Below are 14,818 nucleotides of genomic sequence, written 5' to 3' on the forward strand. Positions count from 1 at the left end.
CCGATTAGATCGCATGAGAAGTGAAAAACCAAGGTCACGCTCGGTTTCTTTCAGCTCGTGATATTACCGGCCCTGTTCTGCCGGTGTAATCACTGGAAAGGGTGAGAGGCTGATTTAAATATTCATTATCTCATTTGCATTTTATTAGTGAGACCTGGGCTCACTTGCCTTATTGGCCTCACCAGTGGAGGTTCTCACCAGCGAGGAACATGTATGACCTACCTAGTAATGGGGACTAGACGTGATTACCTTGCTGGTGGGACCAGAGGCCATTGAAGCCCCCCTGGGTGGTCAGGGGTAGGGGTGGGCAGTACCCCTTGGGCAGTGCCAGTTTGGCACTGGTCAGACTGGGACCCTGGTTCAGCCCATGGCCAGCAGGCAGAGAAAAGGGGTGGGGCCTGAAGGGGGTAGGGCCTGAAGAGGAAGCAGGGCGTGGGGACTTGCATACTGTGCAAGGGGGATTGCCGGGGCAGCGATCGACGGTTGGGGGTGGGGGGGGGGGGGGGGTGGAGGGGGGTGGTGTTGAATGAAAGCCGCGATTAGCTGGGGGATGAGGGGGGGAGAAATCGGGGACGGTGATTGGTCGGGTTTGGGAAAGGGAAAAATGAGGGTGGCAATCGATTTGGGAGGGAATCAGGAGCAGCGATTGGCGGTAGTGTGTTGCGATTGGGGGTGGCAATCAGGGGAGCCGTGATCGGGAGGGGTGTGATCAGGGGGGGTGGGGGTGCAATATCCAGGGTGTAGGGGGAGTGACAAATTCTCAGTGCAGTATGTACTCTTGTACACAGTGTGCTGGGAGATCAGGAGGTGTGCACAATAGGGCCCTCTTGCAGTCTGCAACTAGCTTCGCTGCATGAATAGACTCCATCCACTCCCTCTACTGGCGAGAATCACATTTAGGATCTTCTAAGTGACATAAGATAGCTTATGGGAACTCGTCCAAAAAAATTGGTGTGATTCTCCCATTTTCACGTTTATTCGGCACTTAGAATTTCTTTGGTAAGATCGCCACCCCCCATTGAGCTTTACAGCACAGAAAGAGGCCCTTCGGCCCATTGTGTCTGCATGGTCATCAAGCACCTATCTATTCTAATCCCATTTTCTAGCAGTTGATCTATATGATGTGGCGTTTTAATGCTCATCTAAGTGTTTCTTAAATGTTGTGAGCATTTGTGCCTCTATAACCATTTCAGGCAGAGTTCCAGGTTCCCACCACACTCTATGTAAAGAAACCTTTCCTCATCCCCTCTAAATCTCACGCTCATTACCTTAAATCTATGTCCTCTGGTTATTGACCCCTCTACCAAGGGGAAAAGTAACAACCAATCTAAGATAATCTGTCAGGCTCATACGTGGCTCTGTTTTGCTTATAGGAATTGACATATATTCATTCACAGAGAACCATTCTCTGCAGAGATAAATCTGGTAGGATACCTGCAATGGACTCTCGGGATGGCTACTCATAGTTATTGCTGTAAGAGGATGATTGCCTCCCGAGGAATGGAGTGAGCCAGAACTCTGGCACTCACATGATAAGAGGCAAGCGCCTGTTCGATACACCCCACTCATGTCGGGTACAGAGTTGGAGGAACCAGACCCGGTGCTAAAATACTGCAAGAAACCCATAAGGCACGATTGCTAAGGTTTCTTGGACTTAGAGGAGAGGGGTGTAACGACCTCAATGAGGCCCATGAGGTTGGTCTCTTGGAGTATGAGCTCCTTGATTGAGGTAAGGATTGCCTGCCCAATCAGAGAGTCTCACCTATGTATATATTTGTACGAGAAGCACCCTTAGGAATGAAGACAAGTTTCTAAATGAAGGGAAACTAGTGAAGAGACACCGGCCTCTGAGGAGTTATTTCACATTTCACCACTTTTTCTTTCAAATTTGATTAAGTAGCAAATATTGGAAATTGAAAATTGATTTAAAGAAGAAAAGGATGGAAAAAAGAGATTAAATTTGAGCAAAATTGAAGAAAAATAGAACAAGAAAAATTTTCTAAAATTACGTAAATTGACAAAATTGCATGCTAGGTTTTCTCCACTATTTCCCTTCCCCTTTAGGTTCTGTAGAAAAGTTGACTATTTCAGCAGACAGTTGATCTGTTGTTAAATCGCCCGGAAACTTGTGAATATGTATGTGTCTAAGTTATTTGATATAAGATTTAATTCTGGATTTGTGGGAAATCAAAGTTAAATGTGGAAACTTTAAGCATAGTCAGGAGGAATTTGGAATAAGTGTGAGAATTTTATTGTGTTGTTATATCACCCCCAGATAAAGAGCAAACATTTTTCAGGATTAATATGTTGTGGTGAGAACACACTTGAGATTTTGAATCAACACAGAATAGGCGATGCCTATAAGATCAGGCATTGGAATAAGGAGAATGGAGGATCTTGTTTATTTTAATTTTAATCAAGGGATTATTAGTTTGTAGTTCTCTGTCTCTTCAAGAAGCTGTAGCTGCGAGAGAATGTTGAGAATTAACTATTTGAAATTTATGAGATGTGAGAATCTGTGTGTTTTGTTTGTGTTATGTGGATGGGGTGGCACGGTGGCACAGTGGTTAGCACTGCTGCCTCACAGTGCCAGGACCCGGGTTCAATTCCCAGCTTGGATCATATTTGTGTGGAGTCTGCACATTCTCCCTGTGACTGCATGGGTTTCCTCTGGGTGCTCCGATTTCCTCTCACAGTCCAAAAGACGTGCTGGTTAGCTGCATTAGCCATGCTAAATTCTCCCTCAGTGTGCCCGAACAGGCGCCAGAGTATGATGACTAGGGGACAGTAACTTCATTGCAGTGTTAATGTAAACCTACTTGTAACACTAATAAATAAACTAAACTTAAAAACTTTGATGTTCACAGATTTGTATTTTGACTGTTTTGGGCTTATCTTTCTGGGAAATTAATCTTATCTTGTGACTTAATTACAGGCATATCAAAAGGTTAAAAACGAACCACAAGAAGCGCTGACATAATTCATTTTGGTTATCAGGTTCAAAGAGTTATTCCTGACACAACTGGCACAATAAAAAACAAACTCAGATTGGATACTGAAAATAGGTTTAAAAGGAAAGATCATTAAAATAAAGTGAATCCCAGCTCTAATTCTTGTTAGATTAAAACAAATGAAGAGTGGTGACGTAATAATATCCATCTGAGAATTTTTACTCCACCCCTTTGCAAACTAGCAGAGAAGTAATTCTTGTCTATTAACATCTGGAGATGTATTTATAATTTTACAAGAACTAGGAATTACAAAATGTTAAGTTTTTGAATTGTCAGACATGTCCTAATGAATTAATCCATTTTGCTCCATGCTAGGATGTTAATCCCAGAAACAAGTGCTTGCGATGGGATATCTGATGTAAACGCATTGACCAATCTGACTTTTAAAACCCACTAAGCCTGCCCTTAGAAATTGGAATTGATGAATTAATTTTAATTCCTATGAGTTTGTATTTCAAAAAACAAATTGAAAAATAATTGACATTTAAAGAGAATTTAAGAAGAGAATAAAAATGCACACAATCTATGTAGCGTCTGTGGACAAAAGAACAAAGAAGAGATTAAATAAACATTCATAGAAATGTGTCAGCCAAACAACACTGTTACTTGAATTTGAAACAATTCTAAGATACAAAATGTGCAATGTAATTTTTAGCAAGTTACTACTGAATTGATGTAACTTAAGATAAAGAACAAGCAAACAAAACATGTTAATGCCTGGAATCAAGTAAGGGTATTTGATTTCTGTATATGAGAATTCTTTATTGGACTGTCTTTCCAGACAAACAGAATACGATAGGACAGTAACTAACTTCTTAAAGGTGCGTAGCTACCAAATCAAAACTTTAAAAGGAAACTGATCAAATTTAAACATAACATTTTGGAGGTAGATAATGTACTCCTGTACCTGCAGCGCCCACTAATCATGTGAGGGACCTGCGGATAGAAACAAAGAAGATAGGAGCAGGAAGAGGCCATTTGACCCTTCGAGCCTGCTCCGCCATTCATTATGACCATGGCTGATCATCCAACACAATAGTCTTATCCTGCTTTTTCCCCATAACCTTTGATCCCATTCGCCCCAAATGCTATATCCAGCCACCTCTTGAATTCATTCAATGTTTTGGCATCAACTACTTCCTGTGGTAATGAATTCCACAGGCTCATCACTCTTTGGGTGAAGAAATGTCTCCTCACCTCCGTCCTGAATGGTCTACCCTGAATCCTCAGACTGTGGTCCCTGGTTCTGTACTCTCCCACCATCGGGAATATCCTCCCTGCATCTACCCTGTCTAATCCTATTAGAATTTTATAAGTCTCTATGAAATCCCCCCGCATTCATCTGAACTCCAGCGAAAACAATCTTAACCTAGTTAATCTCTCCTCATACATCAGTCCCGCCATTCCTGGAGTCAGCCTGGGAAACCTTCGCTGCACCCCCTCGAGAGCAAGAACATCCTTCCTCAGAAAAGGAGACCAAAACTGCACACAATACTCTAGGTGTAGCCTCACCAAAGCCCTGTATAATTGCAACAACACATCCCTGCTCCTGTACTCGAAATCTTTCATGACGAAGGCCAACATGTCATTTGCCTTCTTTACCGCCTGCTGCATCTGCATGCTTACCTTCAGTGACTGATGCACAAGGACACCCATGTTCCGCTGCACGCTTCCCTCTCCCAATTTACAGCCATTCAGGTAGTAATCTTCCTTCTTGTTTTTGCCTCCAAAGTGAATAACCTCACATTTATCCAAATCATACTTCATCTGCCATTGATTAGCCCACTCACCCAACCTGTCCAATCATTCCGAAGGATCTCTGCATCTTTGTCACAGTTCACCTTCCCACCCAACTTGGTATCATCTACAAACTTTGAGATGTTACATTTTGTTCCCTCATTCAAATCATTAATATATATTGTGAATCGCTGGAGTCCTAGCACCGATCCCTATGGCACTCCACTAGTTACTGCCTGGAAATTTGAAAAGCACCCATTAATTCCTACTCTTTGTTTCCTCTCTGCCAACTAGTTTTCTTTCCATCTCAATACACTTCCTCCAATCCCATGCATTTTAATCTTACACGATAATTTCTTACGCGGGACTTTGTCAAACGCTTTCTGAAAGTCCAAATATACCACATTGATTGGCTCCCGCTTGTCAACTCTACTAGTTACATCTTCAAAGAATTCCAACAGATTTGTCAAGCATGATTTCCCCTTCATAAATCCATGCTGACTCTTGTCTGATCCTGCCACTGCTTTCTAAACGCTCTGCCTATAAAGTCCTCAAGAATTTTCCCCACTATCGATGTTAAGCTTACTGGTCTATAATTCCCTGTTTTCTCTCTACCTCCCTTTTTGAACATTGGAATGACATTGGCTATCCTCCAATCTGCAAGGACTGTTCTAGAGTCTATAGAATCCTGGAAGATGATGTAGGTGTACAAATTGCTGAAGGTAACAGGACAGGTTAAAAAATTAATCATAACCTAATCTGAGTCTCCTGTGATTAGCTCGTAAGAAATCCGCGGTAGCAATATCAATATAGTTGCTAATTTTTTTGAATAAATAACAATACCACAATGCAATTTTCTGCTTTTAACTGTTCTTACAGTTCACACAGAACTTGAGTATCTTTGAAAAAGGAGACATGTCAAAGCTTGTACTCATAAAGATACTTTGCAAGAATACCCATACAAGGAGAAAACAACAGTTTATACTGTGTGTAAAGAGAATGCTGATTGGTTGGCAAGTGGACTCGGATATGTGGATGAAACGTTTGTTATGATTATAGAATCCCTTCCGTGCAAAAGGAGGCCATTCGGCCCATCGAGTCTGCATCGACCACAATCTCACCCAGGCCCTATCCCCATAACCACATGTATTTACCCTAGCTAGTCCCCCTGACACTAAAGGTCAATTTAGCATGGTCAATCCGCCTAACTTGCACATCTTTGGACTGTAGGAGGAAACCAGAGCACCCGGAGGAAACCCACGTGGACACGGGAAGAATATGCAAACACCGCACAGACAGTGGCCCAAGCCAGGAATCGAACCTGGGTCCCTGGTGCTGTGAGGCAGCTGAGCAAACCACTGTGCCACCCCGTGCCACCCCGATCCGCAGCTGCATGTAATAATTCCTTGCATGTCTTAATGGGCTTAATCCTGTGCTCAAATTCACATTTGAAATGGAGCATAGAACATAGAACATAGAACAGTACAGCACAGAACAGGCCCTTCGGCCCACCATGTTGTGCCGAGCTTTATCTGAAACCAAGATCAAGCTATCCCACTCCCTATCATCCTGGTGTGCTCCATGTGCCTATCCAATAACCGCTTAAATGTTCCTAAAGTGTCTGACTCCACTATCACTGCAGGCAGTCCATTCCACACCCCAACCACTCTCTGCGTAAAGAACCTACCTCTGATATCCTTCCTATATCTCCCACCACGAACCCTATAGTTATGCCCCCTTGTAATAGCTCCATCCACCCGAGGAAATAGTCTTTGAACGTTCACTCTATCTATCCCCTTCATCATTTTATAAACCTCTATTAAGTCTCCCCTCAGCCTCCTCCGCTCCAGAGAGAACATTCCTAGCTCCCTCAACCTTTCCTCATAAGACCTACCCTCCAAACCAGGCAGCATCCTGGTAAATCTCCTCTGCACTCTTTCCAGCGCTTCCACATCCTTCTTATAGTGAGGTGACCAGAACTGCACACAATATTCCAAACGTGGTCTCACCAAGGTCCTGTACAGTTGCAGCATAACCCCACGGCTCTTAAACTCCAACCCCCTGTTAATAAAAGCTAACACACTATAGGCCTTCTTCACAGCTCTATCCACTTGAGTGGCAACCTTTAGAGATCTGTGGATATGGACCCCAAGATCTCTCTGTTCCTCCACAGTCTTCAGAACCCTACCTTTGACCCTGTAATCCACATTTAAATTAGTCCTACCAAAATGAATCACCTCACATTTATCAGGGTTAAACTCCATTTGCCATTTTTCAGCCCAGCTTTGCATCCTATCTATGTCTCTTTGCAGCCTACAACAGCCCTCCACCTCATCCACTACTCCACCAATCTTGGTGTCATCAGCAAATTTACTGATCCACCCTTCAACCCCCTCCTCTAAGTCATTAATAAAAATCACAAAGAGCAGAGGACCAAGCACTGATCCCTGTGGCACTCCGCTAGCAACCTGCCTCCAATCCGAAAATTTTCCATCCACCACCACCCTCTGTCTTCGATCAGACAGCCAGTTACCTATCCAATCGGCCAACTTTCCCTCTATCCCACACCTCCTCACTTTCATCATAAGCCGACCATGGGGGACCTTATCAAACGCCTTACTAAAATCCATGTATATGACATCAACTGCCCCACCTTCATCAACACACTTAGTTACCTCCTCAAAAAATTCTATCAAATTTGTGAGGCACGACTTAGTCAAATGAACTAACTCCCTTTCCTTTACATGCTAGTTGAGAAATCCGCTGAGGGGTTTTCAACTATGATTTACTATAATCCTATTGTCACTGGTCAATACACGCATTGAGATTCATACAGTTCCACATTCTACTAGATTGGCCTTATGGGAAACCTCCTTATAGGGCCTCGAATTATTTTCTCACCATGCAAGCTTGATGCTGAAATAGGCTCATCAAACCCATTCGGCAGGGTGATGACTACCCTGACTATTATATGCTGCAAACTCATGAACGGGTCTAAAGCCATCATTTTCAGCCCTAAAAAGTGCCCAGGCTACCTCAGATTAAAGGAATCTCAAACATTTGAGCAACAGATGAAGCTAGTTTCATACCATACAGTAGCAACATGAGTGGTATTCGCAACTAACAGGATGCTGCCATCAAACTAAACAGACATTCTGCCTACCACACAAACGAGTAATGTGGTATATAAATTTCAATGTCAGTGTGACGCCGAGTGCATAGGACGTACGTCACAAAGACTGGCGGATTGTATCAAACAGCCGTCCCAGCCACTGTTCACAACGGGCAAGGTACTGACCATATCTAACAAGCCTGTGCTTACAAAACTCAAAAAACAGTGTCCAACATTAGATGTGATTTTGCAATTGGATAATATTCACTAAATAATTCTGTGTATGGTAAGAATTACACCGACAACCAATTTAATATTGTTAGTCAGGCTCTCGTGTGGCACATTTGTGTGTACTGGAAGCCACACATATTAATACACAGGACCCTGTTCTTTGCAGACAGAAAGAACATATACACACATTTCACCTGTTTCAGCTAATCTAAATAAGTGACAGCCATTTGCTGATTCATTCCCCAGTGCAATGCAATGGCCAATCGGTGCCAAGTTGCTTGGTCTAAATTTCAAAGAATGTTTGGTAATTATCTGTCAGTTACTGTCAACTGATGCATTCTCCATGACAATGCAATCAGGGTCCACTTGTCAACCGATCAGCATTTTCTTCTCACAGTATAAATTGTTGTTTTTCCTTTATACTGGCATTCTTGCAAGTGCAAAATGATGAGTGCAAAACAAAACTCTTCGACATGTCTCTTTTTTTCAGCAATGCTCATGTTCTTACATTGTTGCCACTAGGAAATGTCTTGAACTTGTGACTGAAAATCTCGTAAAAGCACTTGTTGTTCAGAGCCCTACATTTTAGTTCCCCCTCCTGCTATTTTGGGTGGGAATCTCCTGGAATGGATGATTAGTCTTGTGAGTGGAATTGCTGCTGACTCTGGGGAAATTGCCCCTTTATGTGCTCTTTCTGCTACCGTGCCGCCCATAAAGGTGGTTAGCACTGCTGCTTCACAGCTCCGGGGACCTGGGTTCGATTCCCGGCTTGGGTCACTGTCTGTGTGGTGTTTGCACATTCTCCTCGTGTCTGCGTGGGTTTCCTCCGGGTGCTCCAGTTTCCTCCCACAGTCCAAAGATGTGCGGGTTAGGTTGATTGGCCATGCTAAAATTGCCCCTTAGTGTCCTGAGATGCGTAGGTTAGAGGGATTAGCGGATAAATGTGTAGGGATACGGGAATAGGGCCTGGGTGGGATTGTGGTTGGTGCAGACGCGATGGGCCAGATGGCCTCTTTCTGCACTGTAGGGCTTCTATGATCTCTTTGCACATGTGCAATTCCCGGGATGTTCATGGCTGGGAACCAAACTGCTTTGTGAGAGCTCTGCTGGAATGTATAATTTCATTGCTGGTGGTGAGGATTACTGGAGCTAACAAAAAATAGCCTAGATGCTGGAGAGAGGCAGAGAACAAGAGCACAAACTGGAGAGAGAGCAACATAAACTAGATAGGGGGAGGGAGAGAAAAATGAGAGGCAAAACATGACCCATGGAGAGAGAAACATAAATTGGGTGAAAAAGGAGAGAGGGGTGAAGGAGAGCTACGTCAATCCATTACAGGCACCGATGGATTGGCTCCAGGATTGAGACAGCTTTGTTGCACGAATACCAATACAAGGACTGAGTCTCACATCCCGAGACTTGTACTTGACTGGGTATGGGAGTCAGTGAATTGAAGTAGCTTTGGGGTTTTGGTTTTATTTATTATTGGTGCGTTTTGTAAAAAATATTCTTTATTTAAGTGTTTCTTGTTCTTAAATCTTTCTATTATTTAATAGTCCTTTAATTTGCAGAATCATAGAATCCCTACAGTGCAGAAGGGGGTCATTCGGCCCATCAAGTCTGTACTGATCACAATCCCACCCAGGTCCTATCCCCGTAACCTCATGTATTTATTTTGCTAGGTTTGTCTGACACTATGGGGTAATTTAGCATGGCCAATCCACCTAACCCACACATCTTTGGGTTGTGGGAGGAAACCAGAGCACCCGGAGGAAACCCACACAGACATGGGGAGAATATGCAAACTCCACACAGACAGTCACCCGAGGCCGGAATTGAACCTGAGTCCCTGATGTTGTGAGGCAGCAGCGCTAACCACTGTGCCACCATGCCGCATTATAAATTATGTTATTCAGCACACTATAAAACAAAAGCCAACTATTTTTTGGGGCTTGGTGATAATGAAATACTTGACTAAAGTAATTGCAATATCCTTTCCAGACAGTGGAAAAATGTCACATGATTATGACACCATGCATTATATCACATGATTAAGTATCCAGGAATATATCAAACTGGAGTCACCAATTCGACCTGCATTAGGTAGCTCAGGAAGTAATGATAACTAAATAAAAACTGAATATTGAATTATGAAGATTTTTTATAGTCCTGTTTGTTTGACTTTGATTAAATATCAAAATGCTCATAGTCTAGCTGATAAGCCCCATCAGTTTTTTCAATTCATTCATGGGATATGGGCGTCGCTGGCTGGCCAGCATTTATTGCTCATCAAGTTGCAATTGAAGAAGTCCAAAATAGTGGAGGCTTCACTGTTGCCATGGTGATGAGGCTGGCGCAGCAGATACAAGATTTAAACAACCTGGATTTAAGCCAGAATTCTTAACACAGCCACAGGCAGTATCAGCAACTGCCACATGAAAGCTCAGCAATAAAACATAGGGCTTTAAAGCAATTTATAATTGTAGATAAGACTTCAGTGTATACCTATCTGGCCGCAGTTCCAATTTTCTAATAGAATATTCAACCTTCCAAATAATTTATAGCTTGCTAATGAAAGACACTTACCCCATCTGTCATCAAAATAAAATCCACAGAGTAAATGACCCCTAAAAGGAGAGTCCCAGCTCTGATCCCCGGTCTGTAACAATTTAGCTGATCTAATGTTATTTGTGGAATGAGGGGTGCTTCCATAGACCCCAGCGCTTGAATTAAAGAAGAAAGGAATTAGCTCTCCGCCTGTGGGAATGGTGGCAGGGGCCCTAGATCACTGACGTGGTTTTTTGCTTTGGGAGTAAGAATGGGAAAAAATGAATATACTTTAAAAGGCATAGAACTTTCAAATATTGATGTTCAGAAAGAGCTGGATATGCTCATACAAGAAACACAGAAAATCAGCGTGCAGGTGGAGCCAGCAATTTGGAAGGCCAATGGCATATTGGCCTTTATTGCAAGAGGATAGGAAAACAAGAATAAGAAAGTCTTGTTGCAATTGCCCTGGGCTTTGATGAGAAAACATTTTGAATGTTGTGTGGACTTTTGGTCTCCATATTTAAGGAAGGATATTCTTGAATTGGAGGTTGTACGCCAAAGACTCACTAGAATGGTCCCTGAGACGAGAGGGTTGTCCTCTGATGGGAGACTGAGGAAATTGAGTCCCTATTCTCTGTTGTTTAGAGGAATGAAAGATGATGTTAGAAATCATAGAAATCATAGAAACCCTACAGTACAGAAAGAGGCCATTCGGCCCATTGAGTCTGCACCGACCACAATCCCACCTAGGCCCTACCCCCATATCCCTACATATTTACCCACTAATCCCTCTAACCTACACATCTCAGGACACTAAGGGCAATTTTAGCATGGCCAATCAACCTGACCCGCACATCTTTGGACTGTGGGAGGAAACCGGAGCACCCGGAGGAAACCCACGCAGACACGAGGAGAATGTGCAAACTCCACACAGGCAGCGACCCAAGCCGGGAATCGAACCCAGGTCCCTGGAGCTGTGAAGAAGCAGTGCTAACCACTGTGCTACCGTGCTACTGTGCTGCCCTCGAGACATACAAAATTCTGAAGGGTTTTGAAAGGGTAGACATTCCCTGGTGGAGGATTCTAGATGTGAGATGCCGGCATTGGACTGGGGTAAACACAGTAAGAAGTCTCACAACACCAGGTTAAAGTCCAACAGGTTTATTTGGTAGCAAAAGCCACACAAGCTTTCGGAGCGCTGCTCCTTCGTCAGGTAAGTGGGAGTTCTGTTCACAAACAGGGCATATAAAGACACAAACTCAATTTACAAAATAATGGTTGGTATGCGAGTCTTTACAGGTAATCAAGTCTTAAAGGTACAGACAATGTGAGTGGAGAGAGCGTTAAGCACAGGTTAAAGAGATGTGTACTGTCTCCAGACAGGACAGTTAGTGAGATTTTGCAAGCCCAGGCAAGTCGTGGGGGTTACAGCTAGTGTGACATGAACCCAAGATCCCGGTTGAGGCTGTCCTCATGTGTGCGGAACTTGGCTATCAGTTTTACCCCAGTCCAATGCCGGCATCTCCACATCATGACTACCATCGACACCGCAAATTGCTGGCTCCAAGTGGAGAGGATCTCTAAGAAGATCGCGCATATTGACACAGACATCAAGTTTCTACAAAGATGCAAGAAAGCAGACAAGATACCGAAAGGACTACAGATCACGAACCCACTCAGGTCAACCTATAACACAGACTACGCTGAGAGACTTTGCCGTCGCACCTCTCTCACACTCCTCAACCACCTCATACACCAACTCTACAGCAAACGCCGCATCCTGGAAACCAAGATAGAGTCCATATTCTCAACTTGCGCTCAGGACACAGACCAGTTGCAAAACTCTGCCAAGCAGACGAGACAAAGGAACTACACCATTTACATGCACACCAAGAACAGGAAACTTAAGAAATTCGGCATCACCACCAGCAGCAACCAAGCCTCCCCCGATACCACAGTAGAAAACAGTACCACTGGAGGGAAGTCCATTGTCAACTTGTCGGACTACACACTTCAACCAGATGAAATCGAAGTTCTCAGCCGAGGGCTCAATTTCTGCCCCACCACCAAAATAGACCCCATCAGTTTCGCAGCAGACACAGAGGAATTCATCAGGCGAATGAGGCTGCGGGAGTTCTTCCACAAACCCCAAGAGGCCAACAGCGAACACAATGAGACAGCCAATGAACCGGAACAGCCAACAGAGAGATCCGCAGTGCAGCAACCGAAGAGGAAAGAGTCGAATTGGACTCCTCTGGAAGGCCGCTGCCCTCGACTTGGCATGTATGCCCAAGCCGTCAGGAGGTCCGTCAACACCAGATCCATCAGCCGCACCCACAAGACAGCCCCGAACATCACCCAAGCACAACGCAACGCCATCCGCGCTCTCAAGACCAACCGCAACATTGTCATCAAACCAGCAGACAAAGGAGGGGCCATCGTCATACTGAACAGAACGGATTATTGCAAAGAAGTGTACCGACAACTGAACAACGAGGAACACTACAGACAGTTACCCGCAGATCCGACCAAAGAACACACCCGTCAACTCAACAGACTGATCATGACCTTTGATCCGGACCTTCAGAGCACCCTCCATGCTCTCATCCCACGTACTCCCCGCATTGGAGATCTTATTGTTCCACAGGAGCAGGCTGAGGGTAAGGGAGCTTGTTTGTGCACTAATTTATTTAATTATTTTTCAGTTAAATTTGTGAAAAAAATCGGAGGGTTTTTTTTCTAAACAGGAAATAGGCCCAGCAGCAGCAGCCTGGGAAGGTTTTGGAGGGTTTAAAAGTCGGCCGCACCTTTGAGCGGGCAGCGTCGTTAGCGGGCAGCGGAGTGAGCAGGGGACAGAGTGTGAGCTGTAAGGGCTTTGACTCACAGGGCTTCGGCGAAGGCAAGGAAGGTTGTTTGTTTGTTTTTCTTCGGTTACACCCCCTTTTTGTTTCATCTCCCAAAAACTAAAAAGGACATGGCTGGTATGAGTGGGAGGCCAGTATACTGCATTCGGTGTGGGATGTGGGAGTTCCTGGAGACAACTTGCCTCCCGGAAGTCCATATCTGTGCCAGATGTGTGGAACTGCAACTCCTGAAGGATCGTGTAAGGGAGCTGGAGCTGAGGCTCGATGAACTCAGTTTAGTTAGGGAAAATGAGAGAGTAATAGATAAAAGTTATAGTCAGGTAGTGACACCAGGGTCTCGGAAGGAAGACACGTGGGTCACGGTTAGAAGGGGTAATAGTCAGAAGGGTGATGTGCCAGAAAGTACCCCAGTGGCAGTCTCCCATAAAAGAAAGGGATGGGCAACAGATGGGAGAAGGGAAGGGAGTGAGCAGTCTGTGGAGGGATCCCCTGTGGTTGTCCCCCTCCAAAATAGGTATATTGTTTTGGATTCTGTGGAGGGGGATGACCCTCCAGGGGTAAGCCACGAGGACCAGATCGCCTCCACGGAGACAGGCTCAGGGGTCCGGAAGGGAAAGAAGGGGTTTAGGAGAGCGATAGTTGTGGGGGACGCAATGGTTAGAGGCACGGACAGGCGCTTCTGTGGGACTGAACGAGAATCCAGGATGGTAGTCTGCCTCCCTGGTGCCGGGGTACTGGATGTCTCCGAGAGGGTAGGAAGCATATTTAAAAAGGAAGGTAGTCAAACTGATGTGATTGTACACATTGGTGAAAATGATGTAGGTAGGAAGAGCAGGGGGGTCATACGAGAGAAATTCAGGGAGTTGGGTGCTAGACTAAAAAGTAAGACCTCCAGGGTAGCAATCTCTGGACTGCTCCCGGTGTCTAGTGCAAGTGAGGCTCGGAACAGGGAGATTCTACAGTTGAACGCGTGGCTAAAGGACTGGTGCAAGAGGGAGGGTTTTAAATTCATAGATAACTGGGAAATCTTCAAGTCAGGATGGCAACTGTACAGAAAGGATGGGTTACACCTGAACTGGAAGGGAGCAAATATCCTGGCTGGGAGTTTTGCTAGAGTGTTTCGGCAGGATTTAAACTAGTGTGGCAGGGGGGTGGGGAACAAAACAGGAGGTCAGTAAATACTGAGGCTGGGGTTGAGCTGGGGGCCAGGGCAAGGCTAGCTAAGAAGAGGAGCACTCTGGAGGAGGAGGACCTGACTGGGCCTGGAGGTCTGGAGTGCATCTGCTTCAATGCGAGGAGTGTAACGGGTAAAA

This window comes from Mustelus asterias, chromosome 17, assembly GCF_964213995.1.
Source record: "Mustelus asterias chromosome 17, sMusAst1.hap1.1, whole genome shotgun sequence".
Taxonomy (NCBI): domain Eukaryota; kingdom Metazoa; phylum Chordata; class Chondrichthyes; order Carcharhiniformes; family Triakidae; genus Mustelus; species Mustelus asterias.